Below are 16,443 nucleotides of genomic sequence, written 5' to 3' on the forward strand. Positions count from 1 at the left end.
TGTGCAGCTGGATTCAAAAGCTCTTTCAGTCCAGTCCTCCTGATGATTACATGGAAAGGTGTCCAGTAAATGTAGGAACATGTTATTTTTATTTTTTGTTTATCCTTCCTGTTCTCTTGTTTATTCTTGCTGTCTGGGTTCTGGAGCTAACTGATATCTCAATGGGTGGGGCATCCTTTGGCCAGATCTGAGTTGTTGCAGGTACTGAATCTTACTTTATATTTTATCATGCAAACTCACTTCTGCCATAAGATGCTGCCTATTTGTTCTAGCAAATACCAAACTGAATATCCATAATTAAAATCAGGTTTTGGATATGGCACTTTGCTTAGCTGCAAATAAATTCAAATTAATTTGTCAGCATGTCAAATAACACAAGTGTTGCCATATTTGTGTCCAACACATAACATAGACTCTCTATCCATGATAGCACTGCAAAAAGTAAGCAGCTTATTTTGAAGCACAAGTAGAAGAAATAGTCATTTCTCCTAAGGGAGTAAAGCTGTACTCAAACATGCTGGCTGCACAAAGTATTTAGTGTACTTACAAGTTATTTGTTTACCCTAAATGTAAAAATGACTGTGCTTCTGATTATTTCCGGTAAGTATCTATAGTTACACATATACACGTTATGGGTACATGTATATATATGTATATATAATTTTCTATGAACATATATTCCCATGTAATGGCAAGATGGCAGGGGAATGAGGACTGGAAGGAGTGGAAGGCAGCCACTGTTTGGATGGGCAGAGGACGTTGTCCCTCTGCAGTAAGATGGAGTGACTGAGAGGCACACAGTTGTCAAGCAGCAGTGAATGTAAAAAAATTGGGAGGCTGAGAAGAGGAAGTACAAGAGAAGTTTGGGGAGCTTCTTGTTTAAGCTTTGCCACCAACCTAAAAAGGACATTTTAGCTACCCTTGATGGTGTTTTATTTATCTTCTGTCACATGATTTGTATCACGCTTCTGCTTGCACCTCCATAAGGCTTGTGAAAAGCAAGAGTGTTCCTCTGGCATGGCTCCTTTGGCTCTGCTGGGTCAACAGCTCAGTCACAGCTATTGTCCAAAGCAACCAACCCATGATCCCCTCACCAAGCCCCATGACTGCAGTAGGACCTGGCACATGTTAAAATCTCACTCAAAATTTGAGATTGTAAACATCTAGTTTCTTTAGATTGGTTAGTTGTAACTCATTCTTGTTCACACATTTGTAAGAAAATTTGACCACAGAAGAGGAAAGAAAAATAGTGCCCAACCATAGCTTGTTCCCCCTGCCCCTATTCCCCCCAACAATTGGAGGGTTTAGGAATTAAGTGGTACCTAGAGATTTCTCAAAGTATGTATGGGAGTATTAAACAGAGGGGATGGTGCAGAGGAAACATGAAACAACTGGCCCTAGAGTTAGATAAACCTTCAAGTAGCAGGAAAAGAACAGAAAAGCTGATCTCCTAAAATCCACTGTTCTGTTATTAATCAATGCTTCTACTCATGCATACCGGGAGAAGTTACTTTTAGGTCTAGATGGATATAACGTCCTTGCAAGGTGCAAAGACAGTCAGATCGGTGACTTCTGGGGAACAAGTTGGAATAAAATTTTATTCTTTTTCTCACTGATCTATTGTGGATGTTTTCTGAGAACAGACAGAAACTTCTGCCATTCAATACAGGTGTCCCCAGTGGGTAGCAGTCATGAAGTACGCCTGAGCCAGGCCTGAACACGATTTATAAAAATGTGCTGTTTATATCTATGCCCTGTTGTTATTAATAGAAAGGGCGCAATTGCAAATAAATTTTAAAGTAACAGGGGAAAGCTTCATGCTTTATGGCACAAGTAGTCCTTACAGACAAAATTGTGTAACATACTCCTGTAATGTAAAAATGATGATTTGTTCTGTGTGAATTGTTAAACCAAGAATTGCAAATAAAAAATACACACTTTCTTCAAACGTGCTGTGATAGACACTTTATTTACAGTATCACATTCTGGAATAGGTCGGAGACCATGCTTTCTGCGAAACATTTCACAAATTCTTAACCATATTCTTGACATAGATAGTTGATGTGCAATCCATGCAATCTCCTATTACTTACAAGGTCAGATAGATACCAACCATCAACCAACGTTCATGTGGCTTGAAGAAGAATATAGAAATCAAAACGAAAACATATTAAAGTGACAAAGCTAAGCAGCTGCTTTAAAATATCATGTATAGTAATGATCATGGTCAGTATAAAGATATGGCTAGCTTCTAGCAGAGACAGACTCACGGGCTTTGCAAAAGGAGTGTTGGCTTTTAGGTCTCTCAGCAAAGTTGCTGTCAAGGGCTTTTGCAGTCGCTGTTCAACCGTCATTTTTGATAAAATACAGAACACTATCCCAGTTACTCAGACACAGGACAAAGGACTTGAAGTCTCTAGTATGCAGTTGACTGCTGGCAGTAAGTAGCAGGTATTAAAATAGCTAGACTCGGGCAAATACTAGGCACTTATTTTTCAGATTAGTTAAAACAGCATCTGCTTTTTATTACATGGTTTTCAGATGCAGAACCTCAGATGGTATAAATTATCAAATCCATTGAAGTTGACTAGAACTATGATAATTTACACCAGATGAGAATCTGAACTATCACTGGAGATACAGCCTCACTGCAGGAATCTTAAATGAGAAATGATGCCCAGTGGATGCAGCAAGAAGTCTGGAAAATCATTTGATCTGATTGTGTCAGTCAACCTATATGTTAAAAGCAAGGTGTGAGAGTCAGGGGAATGGCTGCCAGTTTGTAGATAGGATTTCATTGTAATTTAAAGTGCAGGTTACATGCTCCATTTTGTAGCAGAAACAACATGGTATCTATGGAGTTGAAACAGCCTTCAAGAGTACCTCAACCAGGAATGCTTTCAGCCTGGTGGAGCAATTAGATTGCTGCTAGTAACAATTGACTGTTACCACAGCACTTTGACATAAGCCTGGTCTGTCTCCCAGGAAAACCTCATCAGAAGTCTTTAAAAGACTTGGGCTGCTTCTGAAGAGAAACTTCCTTCAGTGAAAAGACAGAAAGCCAAACTGGGGAGGGGAAGATGGGAAAGATTTTGCCTCCATTCCCCACAGACACAGATCAAAAGTTGTTTCTTCAGATGCCTGTGAGAAAGGGTGAAATGATGGTCAAGGGTAGTTGCATGTAGACCAGCAAATACTGTGGTGAGCGCATGCATGAAGACACGAGACTCCCTTTAGGAGAATGCAAAAATCAACCGGGTCATCTCACAACAGTTGTACTTTGGAGTCTCCCGTCTTAGCGAGAGTTGCCAGGCAGGTGGGACTTCCAAAGATCCAACGTTAAAGACGATTCTTAAAAACACGGAATCCAAAACCGGAGTTTCCAGGGCATGGAAGCATTGGACCATACACGCAACAGACTCAGGCCTATGAAATAAGACCTGTCTGTGGAAATTGGATGCTTTTCTTAGCTGTAGACTTCTGAAGTAGTTTGCTTTTTAACTATAACCAAACAGCTATCAAATTTAAACATGGATGAGGGAGTGCAACACGTAACAAGTACTCCTCAATGAGTGGTGACCAGTGAAACCACACGGATCATGTAAAACAATCTGATGAGAACATAAAAGAGGAAAACTACTGCTAAAAGTGAATAAAGAAACTTCTCAGTAGTAAAATATGACTTTGTGGGAGCTTAGTTACTCACTTCATCTGAGTAGGGGCTGAGACCTGGAGCTACTAATACCAAGGTGAACAATTAGCAAAACTCCCTCCTGGTCAGTGCTACAAAGATGAGGTGACCAGTGCTAGCTACTGCCTTCATGACAGCACTAGCACTCTTCTTGCCGTTGACTTCTTTAATCATTTGATTGATTAGCTTCTGCAAAAGACGACAGGAAAACACAGGGACTTTTCTTTGTTATTTTATTTTTTTAATATATATATTTTTAAAACACATCCTTTCTTCATTGGTATCAAAGTATTCAAAGAGTTTGGGAGACTTGCAAAAGACACTATGGCCAACTTTGCACCAAAAGGCTACCACGAAGAGCTGCTATCAGGTATAAGGTTTCAGTTTGGAGGAAGATCAATAGAACATTCAGAAGATCATAAAGACAAATGTGTGGCAGCAGAGATACAAACATCCAATTCTTGTTAGGGATTACTTGGAATGCTGATCTCATTCAAACATGCTCCCCAACTTATTTTGAATTTCTTACGTAATTATACTCTGTTTTTAAGTTTTTGTCACTGCACAGAGGTCCCTTTTGTATAAGTTCAAATTCGGGTCAAGTTCAGAGAGGCTTCACAGCCATTAGAGACAGGACATTGTCTTTCTGCCAATGTGGTTTTGCCCCAAGCTGCAACAAGGCTGAAGTAACCATTGTAAGGAATCTCTGCATTTTTTATTACTTGCAAAAAAGAAATTTTCAGCCAGGCAAATACATCATTTTAGTCATCTATGAGCAAAGAGGGAATTGGTTTGCTGTAAATAACGATAAGCTAGTGTTACTTATTATTTTGCATTTTTTTCCTTTAATGCTAGATACCACTTTACAAGAGCCCAAAAATAAATTCTGGACAAGACAAAAGATCAGGTGTCCACATGGACATATCCTTGGTGCATTTAAAATCATGCAGGAATACAAAAGTTAATGCTAGCACTTTTAATCCAAACAGTATTCTGCCTTCTGTCTGGAATATTATAGAAGCACAGCTACCAGATGAACTCTTAATTCCTAAGATTGTTGCTTAGAAATTTCAATAATTAGAAAAGGGTGTATTAAAGTTCCACACATGGCTGGCTGTCCTCTGTGGACACCTTTAGGACAGGCTTTTATGCAGTCCACATCCCTTGCCGGACCATTTAGACAGATTACACTACAGCTGTGAGCATCCATAGGCAAAAATATGAAGCGTGTGGTAAGCCCATAGCGGAGCTGAAGTAAGAACCAAAACCAGCTTGGTCCCCACAGGAGATCAGGCCAGAACATCTACTGTGACCATCTGGGGCTGATCAGCTTTGTCACACAAACTCCTGAACCACCTAGTTCATCTAGAACATGTCTTTTAAGAACAACATATTGTGAACATGTCTTTTAAGAAAGACATATCGTCAGGTAGAAATGAGCAGAGATGGAAAGGCCATTATAATTCTCATAGAACTGTTCCAATGGTTAGATACCCATTGCTTCGGGAAAAATTTACCACACGATTCTAGTCAGGCTTTGTTCGGCTTCAGCACCAGCAATTGGATAGTGTTATGTCTTTGTCAGCTAGATTGAAAAGCCATGTCTTAAGTTTCTGTTTCACTGCAGGTACTTTTGGACATTAGTCAATACACTTTTTGGTTTAACAAACCAAAGAAAAAAACTTCCTTGTATCACTCATCTTGTACCATATGAATCAATGATTTTTTACTTCATAGAATAGCTTGGGTTGGAAGGGACCTTAAGGATCACCTGGTTCCAAGCAGGATGGCTGGATGCTGCTGGATGCAGCACTCCCGGTGTGGCCTCACAAGGGCAGAGCAGAGGGGCACAGTCCCCTCCCTCCACCTGCTGCCCACCCCTCTGTTGGCACAGCCCAGGACGTAGTTGGACCCCTGGGCTGCAGGCACACACTGCTGGCTCGTGTCAAGCTTTTTGTCCACCAGAACCCCCAAGTCCTTCTCTGCAGGGCTGATCTCCGTGAGTGCTTCTCCCAGTCTGTGCTTGTGTCTGGGATTGCCCCAGCCCAGGTGCAGCACCTTGCACTTGGAATTGTTGAACCTCATGAGATTCACGTGGGCCTATTGCTCCAGCCTGTCCAGGTCCCTTTGGATGTCATCCCTTCCTTCTGGTGTATTGACTGCACCACTCAGCTTAGTGTCATCTGAAAACTTGCTGAGGGTGCCCTCGATCCCACTGTCTATGTCACTGATAAAGACATTAAACAGGACTTGTTCCTAGACAGACCACTGAGGGACACCACTCGCCACTGGCCTCCATCTGGACATAGAGCCATTGACCACCACTCTCTGGGCGTGTCCATCCAGCCAATTCCATATCCACTGAACAGCCCACACTTCAAATCATCTCTCTGCAATTTGGAGATAAGGATGTTGTTTTTGTTTGCTTGCTCTTCTCTCAAAGATTTCTGTTTACCAACAGTCTTCTTGGATCCTACACTGGATGAAGCAAATTCCAACAAAAATTGCTTCAGTGACAAACACAGAACTACCATTGTCACTGTAGTCTCTAGAGATTTCTCTCTGTGTAGCCAAGAATTACATGAGTCTTTTTGACCAAAGCACCATGTTCAGGAGTTCATTCATTGTAATCTTTCCTGATAAATCCCTCTGCATCTCTTAATTTCTCCTCTAAACCCCCAAATAAAAACTCATTAACAGAAGAAAAAATCCAACCTGAACTTTCAGTTCTCATTAGGTCCAGCAACACACGATTTTCTGAAGTTGAAAAAGGCAACAGCAGCATTAACTTTGCTATAATGTGATTGATTATTAGATCACAGGAATTATCTGCAGATATGGTTTTACTCCCTTCTTTTTTTTACAGCTGTACCAATACAGTTATTCAGAAATGATCTAGGACAATTTTGAAAGGTTCTAACACTAGAAGACCTGGAAGAGACAGAAATAAATGAGTGCGCAGAAAGAAAAGCACATATATATATATATATATATATATACATATATATATATGTTTTTTCCATGAGAACCATTAGCACTAGCAGCATTAAGGCTGCTTTGCATAAGTTGGGTCAGTTAGAGAGCTAAAAGATCCTCCGGCATGCGGATTGTCTGCACAGGAGAAAAACATGGTCTGCAAACTTGCTGATGATTAGATAAAAGTGTAGTTTGATTGATAGCAAACGCATACATGTGAAATGGCTCTGCAAGGCACAGAAAGAGTACCAGAAGTAGTGAAGCAGCTATGGTACAAGACAAGAATTTAAAAAGACTGGCTCAAAGTTCAGAAGTAGAGTAGATCTATAGCATGGGAATGTTACAGAATTACTGTGAGATGACATAATGAATTAGCTTAAGCTTACAGCATAACTGCAGGCTTTAAAGATGACAACAGCCATAATACTCAGAGAATTCCAGAAAAAAACAAATTGGAAGGTCCCCTAAAACAAAAGGCTGTGTTTTCTATGAAATTTTATTTTGAAAACAACTTGCTCAACTCACCTTCAATGGTCCTGAATTTGGGTGTCTTCTCTGTTCTTTCTTAAGCTCTGGTATTTGGTGGGTAGACTAAATGGACAGGTGAAAATGACAGCCTGCTTTCACTGTTGGCAGATGTATTACTTATTAGCAACCCACAAAACAATTGTCTGCTTGCATTCAACTTATAAACAAAGTCATCTAGGCTGCGTCATTGACTTATCTTTGTGGCATATTACATCCCCTTCTTTTGAGCTGTGGTTATTAATTTTGTACAATCTTTGATGTCATTTACAGCAAACATTAAGTTGTACATAGCCAAAATCAATTCCTAAAATAATCTTAATCTGCTCAGTCAGAATCCCCCATTTGCTATTTTGTTTTCAACTGTCAGTTAACCAATGTTCTACTAAGTAACAGGTGATATTAGCATAACATATAGAAAGTGCCATGAAGTAGTAAGACAAAAAGTCAGGAAGAAGTCTAAGAACTACACAAACAGTATTGTGATGTAAACACTGTATGTTTTATCAAGCGTGTTGTCTAACAAAACTGTGGTCGGATCTATTTTTCATATACCCATAGCTCCCAACATTAGTTCTGCCAATTTCCTTTACTAGCTTCTTGATTGGACTGATATAAGTTACACATTTTTGTCCGACATAGGTGCTAAACTGATGACCAGTAATCATCTGGATTTTGCCCTTTTTACTGCCAGTACTCTCAATTTTGTCAAGTCCTCTGGATTGTCTTTCCTAGTATCAAATTTATTGAGAACTAACAGTAGCAATCCAGATAGCTGCTCAACCAGTTGGAATGTAAATGCTGATTTAAGTTATCTCAGCCTGTGACATTTTAAGCCTAGCTCTGGTGGCTAACATCTTCCTGAGTTACTGCTGGAATACGATGTATTTTTTTACCTTCTGAAGTGATAAAAGTTTGGGTTTTTCCCATATATTCCAAACATAGAAAAATATCTAATAAGTCATTTATATTTTACTAGCAGTATTTCCATAATTTCTATAGATCCGTATTATTCTTACGACTAACATAACCCACCCTAAATGTATCACTTTCAGTCATGAGGGCAGCAGGGGACATGAAGGGTGCTGTGTTCTTTGCAGACGTAATTGCCTTTTACAGCACTGACTCAGAGGAAGTAGTAACTCTACATAAAATATTCCATCAGACTGGCTGATGTGTTATCCCAAGATGGTGTGCTGAGGCAATAAAGAGCAGTCACTGTTCTGAGCATCTGTTGAAAGGGCAGAGTCAGCTTAAAATCTAGCCAATTTTCAAAAGTCAGTTAAAAGCAGTTCTGTATTTTCCTACACATCTCCTAAACGACTTGTGAAGCTTATTTACAGAAACATGTCTTTCCTGCTATGTGACAGATGCACACAGAAGAGGGAACTGACTTAAACAAAAATGGTGAAGCTAGCCACAGATAAAAAAAGTGCAGGCAAAAGTAACCAGGGAAGTATTTTTGTTCAGGGTTACTTGCAACAGGTTGTAGCACTGTCATCCAGAAATGCGGAGCTATGTTTGACTCTGCTCCTTTCAGAAAGAAGTGACCTGTAAAGAGACATGAAGAAGCGATGTATTATTGAGTCCATCCTCACTGTCAGACCACGATTCTCCATGTAACAGACTTCTGCAAAAACTTCACACAACATGCGACAGCAACAAAAATCAGTTACCAGACGATGTTTATCAACAGTTTATACTGGGGACAACAGAGGACTGACTACAATCTAGAAAGTTCCTTTTACATTCCCCTCCACATTTCCATTCACCCAGGCTTTTCTTTTTTTTTTCTCTTTATATGTAGAAATAGTATTTGTTTTATTTTATAAGTAGAACTTTCATCTTGTCTAGGAATTGTCGTTCTGTATTTTTCCCCAAGTGAATTAATTTCAGCTATCTTTGCAGTAATGCTGGGCATAAAACTCTAGCTGTATTCATATTTTTAGGTATACTTATCAGAATCACCACTGGCTATTAATATTTACACCATTAAGTTTTCACTCGTCAAGGTAAGATCTATACAAATGACACCACAAATACTCCTGCTGAGAGCACTTCAGCCAGACTAGCAAATTTTGCACAACGTTCTCTCTGCAAACGGTGAAGCGTATTATCATCCAGACTGTAGTCTGAAACATGCTTTTTCAGTTCCCAAGCTACTTTCAAACAGTTGTCTTCGGAATGCTAATTTCACTCTTGTGTTGGCAGATCCATGCAGAGCGTGTCATGAATGTTGCCATGGTTATACTCCCCATTTAGTAAACAGGATGAAATAAGCCCACATTCAATGGCAATAATGCAACTTAGACCAATCCCCAGTTACTCTTAAAGTGGCTCCTCTTCATTTACACTTCTTAAAAACCTGAGTCAACACAGGTTGCAGATTCATTTCCAAGTTGCTAGTATTAGGGGGCACCATCCCTTTCAGTAAGTGCTCAAACTGAACAAACAATTTTTCACTTCATGGACCATCTCTGCAGACAAGGCAAGAGACTGAGGAAAGGGAAAAAGTTGCCTTCTTGCCCTTAGCAGATGTGGTGACTGCAGCTCATGAGTACCAGATGCAGGTTGTCACCACAGCATCAATTATCGGGAAGGAAACTGCAACTTTTGTAAGGCCCAGAGCTATTTTAGGATTTTTCTGATGCTAGAATCAGTCCAGGGTGGATCCAATTTCCCTGGCCGTAAATGCCATTTAGAGGGTGGAGTTGGCAATGGACTGGGTTTATACACCAGATCATCCTTCAGCTCTTACTCACATTAGTTCTGCCCTTCTCTTCCTCAGTTCTTCCACTCCTAACTCACAGCCTAGTGATTTCTTATTTTCTTTTTAAAGATCTCTAGCTTTCCTAGAGAATTGCAAAAGCAGCCATTCAACTGCAGCCAGTAAACGTTTGTTTAAACAAACAAATGAACAAAAAAACAAACAAACAAAAAAAAAACACAAGCAAAACAAAAATCAAAGCCTTTGTATTTACAGAGATAAAAGGCTGAGAGGAGGCTACAAAACAGATCAGGACTGGTTATCCAAGTGAGCGCATGGAGAGCTGTGGTGCCTGTGCTGTGCCCCGAGCAAAGCAAACACCGGACAGCATCCGTCAGGTTTTGCTACTACTCGGAACCATGGAGACATGGAAGAAGAAGTAGATTTTTGTGCTGGCTGTAACTAAGCCCTGACAAGCACTTATTAAAATTACTAACTGGGAAGCAGTTCTGACATAGGGTACTGGAGAGATTCGTCTTTATTCTCAGTTTGGGGAGCGGTTATGTAGCATCAGACCTTTACTGCAACTGGCTAAATTCAGAGGCTCCGCAGAGACCTATCCCTGTCCAGAGGCTCCATTTTTTTGGAACCACAAAAAATAAAATAAAAAATGTATTTGTACATGAGCAGACCGCAGCAGATTACTATCCCTCCTGCTCAGGGATCGCAACGTTTGCAGGATGACTGATGGTGACAACTGCCTAAGGCGGCAGTCAGCCTGACACAGCGTCTCCTCCAGCCTCCAAACCACACCACGCGCGGGGCGGTATCTGCTGCCTCTGAAGGACTCCAAGCACAGCCCAGCAGAGGACAGTGTCTAGCAAGAAGACAGCTGTCCTGTGAGCTCTGCCTAATTTACTGGAGCAAAGCAGCATGGAGACACGTTAAGTATCAAGGGGTCCTTTCCTGTTCAGCAGTTGAAACTGCCAAATTCTTGCCACTTCTGGCATATCCCGCTGGAAGCAAAGCTCTAGCTTTCTGGAAATACATGAGTGCATCGTGCCGCTGTTATTCCAAGTGGAGAAGTGAAGCGGAGGCATATCTCCCAGCTCATCTTAATCCCCGGAGCACAGAAAAGGAAAAGGAAGAATGCTCTCCCTTTCTATTCAAAGCAACTTCAAAAGTTAGATGCTATTAGTGACAGACTGGTAGGAAAAAAAAAGAGAATTAAATCCCTGTCCAAGAGACGGATTCCAACAAAACCTTTGAAGCTACTGAAGTAAAAGGAAGTACTTGGTTCTCTGACAAAATTTTACTGCAGAGCCCTAACCATATCTTATCTCTATCTTCTGAATTTGATTACAAGGCTTAGCCTGAGATATTAGCTCTGGTACAATTTCAAGATTACAGGGCAGGAAGAGTAAGAATCAGGAAGGCAACTGGATGGAACATTTACAGGCTGTTTGTCAGGAAAGAACTACGATGTACCACGACCTGTCAGTACCAAAGGGTAGGTACGAAGGAGGAAGAAAGCACAGAAACAGGCAAATATACAAAGAAAACACACACAGTTGGTATAAAGCAAAGGTGATATCATACCAAGATCATCCCAAATCCACATCGGTAAGCTGTGTTTAACTCAGAAAACTGAGGGCTCCAAATGGATGAAACATTGCACAGCTCAGTTACCTGGTTTTGCAGGAATAACATGATAAAACAGGCACACATCAGTCTAATTAGCACTTGGACTACAAAATTTCTGATTGTTTTTAAAGCCCTGGAACAAATGCTGAATTCAATTTGTTCATCCAAACCTGCTGAAACACCTTTAGAAGGCTCTTTGCTTGAGGATACTGCTACACATACTGCTATGGGGCTACAAAATTGGAAAGCAAACAAACAAAAAAACAACTCCACAGAATGATCTACCCTCACACTGGGTCTTTACTGATTACTCTTCAGTGCACAGCTCCCTTTGACCAAACGAACCTTAACCAGGTGGTACAGCACCACTTCAGAGCCAGATGGAAAATCTCAGTCTCTGATTTCATAGGGTGTCTAAGTTATACAGGAGCCCTCGTGTTTAGACTGATCCCTTGAAAGCCTGTCTCTGATACAAACCAAGAAGAGTCCGTAAATCCTCACTGGAAGTTTCAGTCCTAGCAGAGGGAGAGACACATTTGTAATATTTTTTTGAATGTTAGTGGATTGAGAGCTTAACAACCAGTAATCAAAGCTTAAATGGACCGTTAAGAAAAAAGTCCAGTTTGGTTTCCCCAGTTTGCTAAAGGCAATCACTGGTGGCAAAGTTAAAGGAAGCAGATATTGTAGCCAAGCTTTTTAAAAGAATGCCAGTTGTTTAAACAGGAACCATTTAAGTGTTGCTTAGCTATCTCTGACTCCCCCTGCCTCCATGCTTTCTGCAAGTCCTCCGTTATAGTTTATAAAGGCACGGTAGCTCACAAAAGACTGGCAAATACCAGAAACAACGGTTGGCCAGGTAGCCAGCCATCTCCTCTCCCTGCACTGCTGTCTTGGCTGTGCTGGGGGAGGCAGGGAGGCGGCAGCACAGCCAGGGCCCTGGGGACACGCGCCACAGGCAGGAGTTCCAGCTCCTGCAGGAAGCATGCGTTTTCAGTTTCTGGCATATGTAAGCTGTTTACTTGTGGGTACAGCTCTCTCACCATCACAAATGAATCTGGACTCAGACTCCTTGAGATGGGAAGCAGAGATTTTATTTTTATTTTTTTGCTTTAGAGCCATTCTACCAGAATTTAGCATCTCGGAAAACGCTCCTAAGAGAATTTTTAGCGTATGTAGTTTCCATTTGGCAGGGGTGAGCATCTGGGAAAGCAAAGCCTTTTGTTCCTGATGCTGGTGGACTAAAAAACTCATGCAGAGCTTCTATCCGAGAATCCGACACTGCCTGCCATGGCAAAGGAGCTGTTTGGTCTAATTCAAGGAAGTCTCAAATAAAATGCAGTTTAAAGGGAGAAAACTGAAGAAGGCCAAAAGGAGGTCTATTAGTGCAGGATGCATAATACCCACTGGAAGGCAGTGCCACGATGTCTTCACCTAGGCCAGCAGCAGCACGGCTTTGCCGATAACCCCTCGCTGTTGGTGCACCGTGCAGGCAGAGGTGCTCTGACATGTGCTGGCAGCCCTGCCGGTGGCATTTTGCAACTCATTAACTTCTGAACTGGCCTCTCCCATCTGTGGCGGAGGATGTCTGACCAGGAGAGGTTAAAGCTTCTAGAGCTCTGAGGAATCATTTTTTTTTAAACTATTATGAATTTTTAAGCATTATGCAGATACCTTACCCTGATTAAGACTATGTACTTGCAGCTAAAAGTACCTAGAAGACAATTATTTTACAAACGCAAAAGTTTTTATCAAATTGATTTGCTTTTATTTTGATATTAGAAAAACACAATCCTTTGAAAGTATAGCTTACAAAAGCTTATGAGAGGAATAACAATGTTTTCAGTTTGGCTGTTCACAAGTTCTGAAACTCAGAAGTTCACAACAAACCCAGGGTGATGTTAAATCTATTTTCCTCTCAGAGACAGCATCTTCTGCTTTTGACTTTTTGCAAATGGAAGAAAGTTACAACTCCGAAGAAAGCTGAGACAGCCTTATTTTGCTGTTTGGAGCCTCTGAAATTCTGAGCCTTGTAAATCAGTTACATGCGTTTAATTTTAAGAAGTCACTTGCACATTATCATTTTACTCGTAACAGTGATGCTTTTATCCCCAGTAACTCAGTAGTGAGCTAAACTGTCCCAACAGATATTCCAACACAAAGCTCCTTATAAGGAAGAAATAATTCCTTCCCAGGGTCTATTCTCAATAAATGTAAACTGAATGGGCTCATTCCTTGAGGAAATACAGAGCAGCATTAATTCACAGAGCTCTGGGACTCTGGCACACACAATGCCCACCCCTTTAGCCCATCTCAGAATGACTTCATACGTCAAGTATCAAGCCACAAAAAGGCAGAGGACGCAGAAATGAATGTCAAGAGGATTTAGTTCAAATTAAGATGTTTATCTCTTTACGTTATTTTAGAATAGCGCTAAAGCATGCTTAGTATCTTAAGTACATTTTCCTAAATGCTTTTGGATGCTAGCATCTGACTCCAGTTTTAGAATCATCACGGAATTTAATTGGAATAAAAAGCTGGCCTTTGAAAGTGCTCTTTCAGTGCTGCTGGTTTATTTACACTTTAATAGAGAGACTCTGAAGTCTTAAAAGAGCTGGCAATATTTATCCGTGAGTATTTGATTTTATTTAAAAGGCTAGTAAAAGGCAAGCTTTCTATTTTTGACTCCTGAAATTAGTTTCTGAACATAACCAATGAAACTATTTAAGAGAACGTTATAAACCAAAGAACTGATTGTGCGCTGCTTTCTTCATTGTCCAGTCTTCATCAACAATCACCACTACTGTCTTTTTCTCCTGTGTTTGAATTTCCAGAGTCACTGCAGTGCAATGTATAGCAATATTCACTACCTTTACCTACAGCGCTGTTTTTCAAGCTTTCCAATGATACATTTTAAAATACATTTGGAATCCATAAAACCAATAGCTTTTTTTTTTTATAAGAACTGCTTTGTTATCTCAAAGTCCTTCACGAAACAGGTTAAAAAAAACCAAAAAACAAACACCTTATTTTAGCACCGTAAATTCAGTGATTTCAGTGCACCAGTCTTTCTTGTGCTTGATTATTTTAATGCCATCACCTCTTGATATGTTTTAATTAACGCTTATCACTTTTGCTTGTGTCTTTTTGTAAAGCTCTAGTTCTAAGAACCATCTAGCATCCTTTCCTCAGTTTCTTCCTTTTCCTCTCTGACCACCTATGCTCCTCATGTTTAGAAATATTCTATGCAGTGTGTGAATCTAAAACGCACAAGTCTTTCTCTGAACGGCTGTTCTTGTTCTCCTCTTTACAGATAAGTTTTAACCGCCAGGGCGGGTGCCTTGCATTGGCCAGCACTAGGCTATCTGCAATCCATTTTCCACATACAGACCATTGTTTGCTTCATACAGAGACAACTGTGCAGCTGCATGCGATCTTTCTTTCAAATCAGGGTAACTGGTAGAATGCTCTGTCCTTGCGTGTGTTACCGCAAGCAGCCAAAGGCTCTGAAACATTAAGAACAAATTTCAGAGCGGTCACCAAGGGTACTTCTCCAAGTGGCTCACAGAGCAGACTTGGATTAAGTGCAGGGGGTGAACCACGTTAAGGCTGCTTGTTCTGCAGCTTTCCTTCTGTGCGACCCCGGAATGCAGACCTTCCAAAACTGTGAGGCAAAAAAAGAGGAGATGAATGCTCAGCTCAGCAGGGTCCTTCCAAAAGGAAGGACCATCCACCGAAACTAGCTACAAATTTATACACAGCTAAGGGCCGGCTTTAGCACGTTTTGATTTTTTGTTTTCCCTGGAACTAACACACCTCCTGGTTGCTTTCAGAAAGCTGGAGGGGCTCAAGCGGCAGTGCTGGCAGGACAAAGGAACTTCAGAGAATTGGCAAGGGCTACGGCAGCGCAGAGGGAGCCCGAGGAGCAGCGTGGCTGCTGCTTACGGCACGATTTCAACAGCAAAAGATGCCACTCGCGTACTTCCCAGCACAGGAAGGAAAAAAAGCCCCAGCAGCACCCCGTGCAGCTACCGATATTCACCGGCTTCACGGCAAAGGGGCATTCCCAGCGGCACCTGCCCAAAACAGGAACAGTCCTAGAGCAAGGGGGAGAAAAACTGCTTCAAGACGCGAGACATTGTGAATAGCGAGTAAGGGATGGGACCAAAACTGAATGTGTTTGTGCTGTGGTAACACCTCACCGCACGGCTCCAGCTCGCAGCGCGGTGCCTGCTTCCTTCCCCTGACCCGGGACCGCCACGCCAGCAGCACCGTAACGCTTATAACGCCCCGTGCCGAGCCAGCAGCACTGTAACGCTTATAACGCACTCGGGGTCGGGCACCTCCAAAATTCGGTGGGGGGCTCGGCGGGAGCCACACCGGGGAGCAGCGTGAGGGCAAATTAAACCACAACAAACAACACGGGGGGGTGCGGGGGGGTCGGTACCTAGCGATGCGGGTCCGCCGCCGCTCCCAGGCGCCGCGCCGAGGCTCGGGGGGCAGCCGCGGTGCCCGCCCGGCGGCCGGGGGCTGCTCGCGGGCCGCCCGGCGCCGCCATCTTACGGCCGGGGCGCGGCCCCGCCGCCGCTACCGTAACGCCGCGAGTGCGCCTCCCGCTCCCTTACCGTATTGCTCCTACTGCGCGCACCACCCCCGCAGAGGTGACCGGGTTGAGGGGGGGGGGGGGGGAGAGAGGCGGGGTCACGCCCCCTTTTTCCCACACCGCGCGCGTGACGTCAGCGGGGGCCGCGTCCCCGCGTATGTGTGTGTGTGGGGGGGGGGCGCGCGCCCGCCTCTCCCCCCTCCCTCCCCTCCCTCCCTCCCGTGGGCGAGGCGCTGGCCACGCCCCCCGCGCACCATATAAGGGCAGGAGGGGGCGTGTCCTGCGGCGGCGGCGGCCGTC

The 16,443-nt window shown here is 42.5% G+C and overlaps 1 long non-coding RNA gene across 1 annotated transcript; it reads right to left on the bottom strand.

The window, feature by feature from the left end:
• Positions 1-3,907: 3,907 nt before the first annotated feature.
• On the bottom strand, positions 3,908-16,154 carry LOC106017447 (uncharacterized). The gene is made up of 4 exons (XR_003492798.3): positions 15,988-16,154; positions 8,669-8,743; positions 7,193-7,293; positions 3,908-6,169 (listed from the first exon to the last, which is right to left on the bottom strand). It is a non-coding gene; the product is annotated as an uncharacterized lncRNA (long non-coding RNA).
• Positions 16,155-16,443: the final 289 nt, after the last annotated feature.

The sequence above is a fragment of the Anas platyrhynchos genome, chromosome Z, assembly GCF_047663525.1.
Source record: "Anas platyrhynchos isolate ZD024472 breed Pekin duck chromosome Z, IASCAAS_PekinDuck_T2T, whole genome shotgun sequence".
Taxonomy (NCBI): Eukaryota; Metazoa; Chordata; class Aves; order Anseriformes; family Anatidae; genus Anas; species Anas platyrhynchos.